The following is an 8,386-nucleotide window of genomic DNA, read 5'->3' on the forward strand; positions in this document are numbered from 1 at the left end:
AAGAAAGGACTGGAAGGCTTCCCGGGAGTTTCGTGAGTGAGAAACCATGCCTTCTAAAGCTGCTCAGCCAATCATAGTGCTCAGTGAGAAACCACGCCTTCTAAAGCTGCTCAGCCAATCACAGTGCTCAGTGAGAAACCACGCCTTCTAAAGCTGCTCAGCCAATCACAGTGCTCAGTGAGAAACCACGCCTTCTAAAGCTGCTCAGCCAATCATAGTGCTCAGTGAGAAACCACGCCTTCTAAAGCTGCTCAGCCAATCACAGTGCTGAGTGAGAAATCATGCCTTCTAAAGCTGCTCAGCCAATCACAGTGCTGAGTGAGAAATCATGCCTTCTAAAGCTGCTCAGCCAATCATAGTGCTCAGTGAGAAACCACGCCTTCTAAAGCTGCTCAGCCAATCACAGTGCTGAGTGAGAAACCACGCCTTCTAAAGCTGCTCAGCCAATCACAGTGCTGAGTGAGAAACCACGCCTTCTAAAGCTGCTCAGCCAATCATAGTGCTGAGTGAGAAACCACGCCTTCTAAAACTGCTCAGCCAATCACAGTGCTGAGTGAGAAACCACGCCTTCTAAAACTGCTCAGCCAATCACAGTGCTGAGTGAGAAATCATGCCTTCTAAAGCTGCTCAGCCAATCACAGTGCTGAGTGAGAAACCACGCCTTCTAAAGCTGCTCAGCCAATCACAGTGCTGAGTGAGAAATCATGCCTTCTAAAGCTGCTCAGCCAGTCATAGTGCTGAGCCCTGATTGGAGGCGGTGGGGCAGCTTGGAAGTGGTCCTTCCGGCCATTTAGAAACCTTCAGGTTGCATCTGGAAGTTTAGTGGGGGTGAAGGGTAAGGTGGGGCGGAGGTGGGGTGGGGAGTGGTCACCCTCGCTGAAACAGTTCCCCTTAATACTTAACTTTTTCAAATCTTGCTGTGGTTCGCTGGTGGAGATGGACATCAGCCTAGTCAGAAACTCGGTTTGGTCTTGAACCGAGAAATCTTTTATGCTGCCCACCGGTCCCTCCATCCAGGGCCTGGCAGCGAGAACTGCCTCTCAGGACTTTCACTGTCTGCCTCCTGGGATGAGCTGAGTCCACTTCTCTTTGCTCACACTTTTTTGCATTTGTTTTGTCTTTCGAGACAAGGTTTCTTTGGGTAGCCCTGGCTGTCCTGGAACACACTCCATAGTCCAGGCTGGCCTTGAAATCAGAGATCCACCTGCCTCTGCCTCTGGAGTGCTGGAATTAAAGGCATGTGCCACCACCGCCACCCGGCTTGGCCCACACTCTTAATATAAAAACCATGCTTTTCTGAAGATGGCAGGTTTTTTTGCTGGCTCCACCAATCTCTCCCTGCCCTTTCTCTAGGGGCTCCCTGGAGGCTCTGAGCTGCTAGGTGAGAGATCATACAGGTCCAGGACACCCTAAGACCAAGTTCTCAGCACAAAGGAGACTTATTTGTAGGGAAGAGACAAACACAGGAGAGAAAGGGGCCAGGGGGATTTGTTCCAGCAGGGAAGGACAAAAGACTGCCTCTGGGCAGACTGCCCCATAGGCAGATGGCAGTTCTTAAAGGTAAAGGGGGAAACCTTTGTTAGGATGAGGTTTAAATTTTATTTGGGCATGTTAATTAGGTGAGCCAGAGGGGGTTTTTGATTGCTGGACCTTGGTAGTCAGCCTCAGGGGGAGGAAGTGGCCAAATAAGGGAATAGACCTTGGTGGCTAGCTTTAGGAATGTAACTGAATGGTTTTCAGCAAGGCAGAGGGTACGGGTAGAAGGGCAAGGCTGCCAGAGCTGTGTTTGCCAGGCTGGGGCTGGCTCCAGTCCCTTCAGCTTCCAGCTGTGTCTCTAAGCTCCCTCGTCCCGCCAACTGGGCTGTCTCGTGCCCTTCGACCCCAGAGTCAGCAGTGGAGTTCGCCTCTCCAACCTTTGCCCCAGGTTAGGGCCTCCCAGCCCTCCAACTTTCCTTCAGTAATCACCATCTAACTTAGTAAAACTTTACGTAGTTGTCTGTATTTGTGTAAACTATCTCTCAACAATAGCCCAGAAATTAAATGAACTGTTCGGACAGTTGAATGGTTGGGGACAGAGAGGGAAGGATGCTTCACTGTGCATGAACGTTGCCTTCCTTTTGAATTTTATATACATTTATTATCTAGTCCAAAGAATATAATTAAAATGTAGAAACAATAACAAACCTGAGCTGCAGAAAAATTCTATTCTTTACTATTCTCAGATTAACATTTGATAGGCAGATTTCCAAATCTGCCTCTTTTAAAAACTCTTTAATTTCACAAAGAATATGTAAATTTTTCTCCATTGTAAATGCCAATGCAAATAAGCCTTTCTGCCACGAGGCTTTTCTGACATAATATTCACGCAATTTCCATTCTGATCTTCAATGTGTTTTAACTTGAGCATATTAAAACAATTTTTCTGGAGTGTATTACAAACACCATGGGGGGCAGTTGTTTACAAAATGTGGGCTTGGGGTGCTTTACATGAGTGATGCTGAGTTTTGCTGGGAAGGGTAATTAGGGTGGCCAACTGTCATGATTTTCTGAGTCCTGGGAGGAGATGCTAGACTTTCTGTGCTGAAACTGGAGAAATCCTAGGAGAAAAGGGATAATTTGTTCACCTTGAGCCTTTACCAGTCGGAATAAGAGGCCAAATGATCAGAAGGGTCCCTGGCTGGAGGAAGACTCAACAGCCCACACTGGCACTGGTCAGCGCTCAGCAATGGGTTACCAACCCTGGTTTTGTAGTTCTTTCCTCAGATTTGCAGAAGCATTGTTCACCTCATTTCAAAACAACAGCCTTAAGTTCTACTTTAGACTTCATAATGACGCAAGTGGCATCCAGAAGGAATTTCCGTGACATTTGATGCTATAATGTTCTTAACTGAAGCCGAGAGGTTTACACCTTCAATGGTACATGGGAAGTCAATCTTATTTTTAACTTTAGACTCTCCTCAAAAAAAAAAAACAAAAAACAAACAAACAAAAAAAAACCATTCTGACATCTTTCATTTCCTGTGAAATAGCCCAAGGTTTACTGGAATCACTGGGTGCTGTTGTGCAAGTGTGGCTGAATAAGTAATTAAAAAAGTAAATTAGCAGATGAAAATAATGAGTTTTTGAACGGGAGGGGTAGAAGGGCTATAAAAGTAGTCAAGCTGAGAAAAAACTGAATGTGATTAATTTCAGTTAGAAGTTGGTAGGGCACATTGCCTTTTCAGTCCAGATCTGCAGAGCATGCTGGGTAAGCCGTTCTAGACTTCATTACCCAGTAATCTATGCACATAAGAGTGGCACTGAGCAGATCAATGTGGCAGAGCAAAATAAATAAGGTTTTCAAAACGAATGTCTTTTAGCAGTAGTTGGCTAATTAGTCAGAATAACACAAGTGAGAAGAGGGACTCCGGGAAGACGCTCCCGCTTCGATGTTTCCTGCCTGTTCACAATTGCATTCCCTCATTTCAGAACTTACAGATAAAGGGAGCACTTTCACATTTTCTGTGGATCTTTTTAAAAAGATGAAAGCTGCAGACTGGAGGTTTTGTTTACAGCTGGGTCAGTCACATCACACTGAACACGGGAGCCGAGGGTGACCTTGAACTTCCTGAGTGCTGAGTGACAAGCTCACACCAGGCCTCTTTAGACAGTTCTGGGGCTCCAGGCCAGGACTCTGCTCATGCAGGTAGGCATACTACCTACCGAACTACATTCCCAGCTTCCCGGTGAACTTTTTAAAGGGTTTTACCCTGGCAATTTCGCTGGCTTTGGGAGGGACCCAGAGTAGGACTTCTTACCTAAAAATCTTTCTAAAGTCTAAAAGCATCTGAAATATCTGTGTTTTGTGTTTATGTATCCATGTGTGTTTTCCTGTAGAAATAGTTCTTAGTATATTTTAAATTCTCAAAGGGTACTGTCATGCCCAAATGTTCAGTATAATGGAAATTTCAGGAAAGAACATCTCAATGTGTCTATTGTCAGCTCTTTTCTGACATCTTTTCTTCATCTCCAGCCTCCCTCTCTCTCCATCTCTCCTCCCCTGCATGACCTGTCTTCCCTTGTGAGGAAAGGGCTTGGTGGGGCTGTTTGCTTTGCTTTCAGAGGGCTGAGAACCCAGCTCTGCAGTCAGCCTGAAAGACACCTTTGCCTTCTGAAGCCAGTGTGAACAGAGATAAACACAGACTCCAGATGACTGGGCAGCTGGATAAAGATGCACACAGAGGGTCTGCGGATTACTGGGAAGGACAGAGTAAATTTGTATAAAGGCTACAAACAATTTTCAGAGACTAGAGAAATGTAGATCCCAGCCCTTCTCTTTTCCACTCTCAGTACATTTCTGATGATGAAAGTATGCCTGAGTATTAGCAAAGACTGAGCAGGGCTGAAGTCAGAAAAAAACAAAAAAAACAAAAAACAAAAAAAAACCAGGAAGGGTGATCTTCCCTCCTCCTCCTTCTCCTTCTCCTTCTCCTTCTCCTTCTCCTTCTCCTTCTCCTTCTCCTTCTTCTTCTTCTTCTTCTCTCTCTCTCTCTCTCTCTCTCTCTCTCTCTCTCTCTCTCTCTTCACTCTTTCATTGTCCAGTTTAGGGTAAAGTTAACTTTCTGTAGTCAGGATCATCACAACCCATGGGGCAGAGATTAAGGTGTTTTTTTCTGACAGAATTTAACCAGGTGAAATTACTTTATGTTAGGAAGAATGGGTCACCTTTCAGATTATAATTTGTAGCCCTGTCATTGGAGTCAAATTCATATAGCATAGTTAACCACTTATTTATTCACATAATATTTGAAGTATGGAGAGCTTTGAATTTGATCTGTAGTGGAGACTGGCCTGGTCCTCTTGTCTCCACATCCTGAGTGTTGAGATTACAGGCATGCACCAAACCCTATGTCCAGCTTAGAAAGGAACGATTTTTTTAAAAGATTTTCTTTTCTTTCTTTCTTTTTCTTTCTTTCTTTCTTTCTTTCTTTCTTTCTTTCTTTCTTTCTTTCTTTCTTTCTTTCTTTGTGTGTGTATGTGTATGTGTGCGTGCGCATGCACACACGCGCACTCACCATGGAGACCAGAAGAGAATGTGGGTCTCCTGGAGTTGTAGTTATAGGCAGTTTTGAACTGCCTGATGTAGGTCCTAGGAAGTGAACCATTGTCCTTTGGAAGAACAGAAAGTGCTCTTAACTAGCCATTTCTCTAGTCCCAAATAACTACACCAAAGTGTAAAATATTACACACCCACCATCTCCACTTTAGCTGTGAATGTTTCCAATACCACCCCAAAGTGACCCTGCACCCTATTCTATCATACCCCATCCCTGCAACCACAAATCTATTTCTGTCCCCAAGAATTTGCTTACCCTGAACATTTCAGTAAATGACACCAATCTTTTGTGTTTGGGTTCTTTCACTTAGGACAATGTTTTCAAGACTTATCTGTGTTAGTTGTAGATCTGTAGGCTCTCCTATTAGTGACTGGATGCTATTCCACAGTTTATTAGTCATCCATCTGCTGATGGACATTTGGATTGCTTTCATCTTTGGCTATTATGAATAATGGTGCTCAGGTATTTTCTGAATATCCGTTTTCAGCTCTTTTGAGTAAATACCTGAAATACACCTGGGTGTTGTAGTAGTTCTGTGTTTATTTTATTTATTTTTTGAGACAGGGTTTCTTTATGTAGCCATGGCTGTCCTGGAACTTGCCATGTAGACCAGGCTAGCCTCAGACTCAGAGAGATTTGTCTTTTCTGTCTCCGGAGTGATGTGATTAGAGGCGTGGGCCACCACATCCAGCCTCGTGGTTAAGTTTGTGAAGGAATACCAAACTTTTTTTCATGGCAGCCATGCCATTTTACATTTCTAGCAGTAAATGAATGGAGATTCCGATTTCCCCAAATCTTTCTGAACACTTACTTTCCTTTTGGGGTTTATGGCCAACCTCGTGTGTGTCCTCCTGAGCTGGAGATACCGGCAGTTGTCAGCTCCTCAGTGTGGAAACTTGAAACTGAACTCAGGGCTTAGCTGTGAAGCCCTCTCTGCAGCCCGTGGCTTCAGTTTTTGACATAGGGTTTCATAATCCCAGCTGACTTCCACTAGCTGTGTAGCTGAAAATGATTTTGATCATCTGATCCCCCTGCCTCCGCCTCTCCAATGCTGGGATTACTGGCGAGCTGGTTTAGGACTGAACCCAGAGCCCGCTGTAAGCCAGGCAGGCGCTTTGCCAACTGAGCATCACTCCAGGTCCCGCCTTTGTCTCCCCGTTTGTTGTTTGTTTGCGTGTGGAGTTGTCTCGGTGCCGGGGGTTGGAAAGAAAGTTATTTCCTCATTCAAATGTCTGTAGAGAAATAGGTTTCTGTCTGGACCTTTAATTCAGTTTCATTGAAATGTCTGTCTGTCTTTACAGCAGTTCCACATCGCTTTTTGATTGTATAGTTTTATAATAAGAGTTGAGATCAGCAAATGTGAGCCTTTCAACTTCTGCTTCTTCAAGATTGTTTGGGTGACTTGGGGTCCTTCATAAAATTCCTGAATAATTTTAAGATTCCCCCCATTTCTTCAAAACAAACAAACCAACCAACCAAGCAAGCTTTAGAATGTTGATAGAGTTTGCACTGAATCTATAAATTGCTTCAGGAAATGACATTAATTAATTTTGATTCTAACACAACAACCTTATACTAACATTGCCTATAAATATTTAGTTCCTCACATGCTCTTTGAACTGGTTTTGACATATTACTGGCTTCCACATTGATGAGTTGAAATAACTTGACACATGCACTTTACATTTGCATAAGAATCCAGATTTTATCTTTTTGAAAGTGGGATATTTTAACAAGGTCACATGTTATTTTAGGGAAGTGATTTTCTACTTCATGAAGATTTCTGGGGGAGCTTTAAGTAATATTGTTGCTTGGATGGTACCTCCAGAGATTCTGATGTAATTGGTTTGGGGCATAGTCCTGATTTTTTTTCTCTCCTGGTGATTGTATCTAGGGTTGAGAATTGTTGTCTCCTTAGGGAAGTTGTAGTGAAACTGTTGATTCTTGGACCCTCACGGCAAAAAGTTGCTGCAAGAAAATATCAGTAAAGAGACAGAACCATGGGGACCTGGTCTCTTGTTAGTTGTCAGGTTGTCCTTGGATGAAAGAAATAATTGGAAAGTGGAATTTTCATTTTACTATCATCCTGTCCCTCAGTGGCTTCTGTGTGTGTGTGTGTGTGTGTGTACATATGGTTTATGTATGTGGACATGCTCATGTATGTGCACATGTGTGTGGTGTATAGAGGCTAATGATCAGTGTTGGATGTCTTCCTCACTCACTCTTTACCTTATTCATTAAATTAAAAAATACACTATTTGTCTTTTTATTTAATTTGCAAGTGCACACATGCCATGGTAGAGGTGTGGAAGTCATAGGACAATTTGTGAGAGGCAGTTCTCTTTTTCTACTCTGTGGGTTCCAGGGGTGGGACTCAGGTTATCAGGCTTGGTGCCAAACACCTTTACAACCTAATCCAACTCACTGGTCCCCCATCTATCTATCTATCTATCTATCTATCTATCTATCTATCTAAGCAAAGTTTCTCACTGAACCTTGGAATTGTCAAGTGGGTTAGACTGACTGGCAGTGAGTCCCAGGAACTGTTCTCATCTCCTCAGCACTGTGATTACAGGCATATGTCATCATACTTGGTTTTTACATGGGAGTTTGGCATCCAAATCCAGCTCTTTGTGCTTCTGTGGAAAATACCTTAATGCCATTGTCCTGATGACTTCTTTTGGTGGTTTGAATATGAATGGTCCCCATGGACTCATATTTGAATGCTTACTCACCAGGGAGTGGCACTATTTGAAAGGATTAGAAGGACTAGGAGGTGTGGCCTTGTTGGAGGAAGTGTGTCATTGGAGCTGGGCTTTGAGGTTTCAAGAGCTCATGCCATGTCCATAGTATCTCTTGACCTATTATCAGAATGAAGTTCTTAGCTACTTTCCAGCACCATGCTTGCCTGCTACCATGCTCTCTGCCATGATGGTAATGGACTAAACCTCTGAAACTGTAAGCCAGCCCCTAATTACTTTCTTTTATAGAGTTTCCTAGGTTATTGTGTCTCTTCACAGCAATAGAATAGTGACTAAGGCACTTCCTTTTAATAAAAGAAAACTAAACTTGCATCCTTGTCCTATGCCACCGAAAGGATAGTAGTCCACTGTCTCTAAACAGTGACAAGAAAGATGGCTTCCTAAAGCGCCAATCTCTCTGGTAGGAAATACATCACTAAGCAAACAGCCAACATGATGAAGGGGTGGGTACAGGGAGGCAGCAGTTTGGGAAAAGAGGTCGGTGACCCTAGCAAGTGGGGAATGCATGTTGACTGCATTGGTGCTGTC

Source organism: Peromyscus eremicus, chromosome 9 (assembly GCF_949786415.1).
Source record: "Peromyscus eremicus chromosome 9, PerEre_H2_v1, whole genome shotgun sequence".
Classification (NCBI taxonomy): Eukaryota; Metazoa; Chordata; class Mammalia; order Rodentia; family Cricetidae; genus Peromyscus; species Peromyscus eremicus.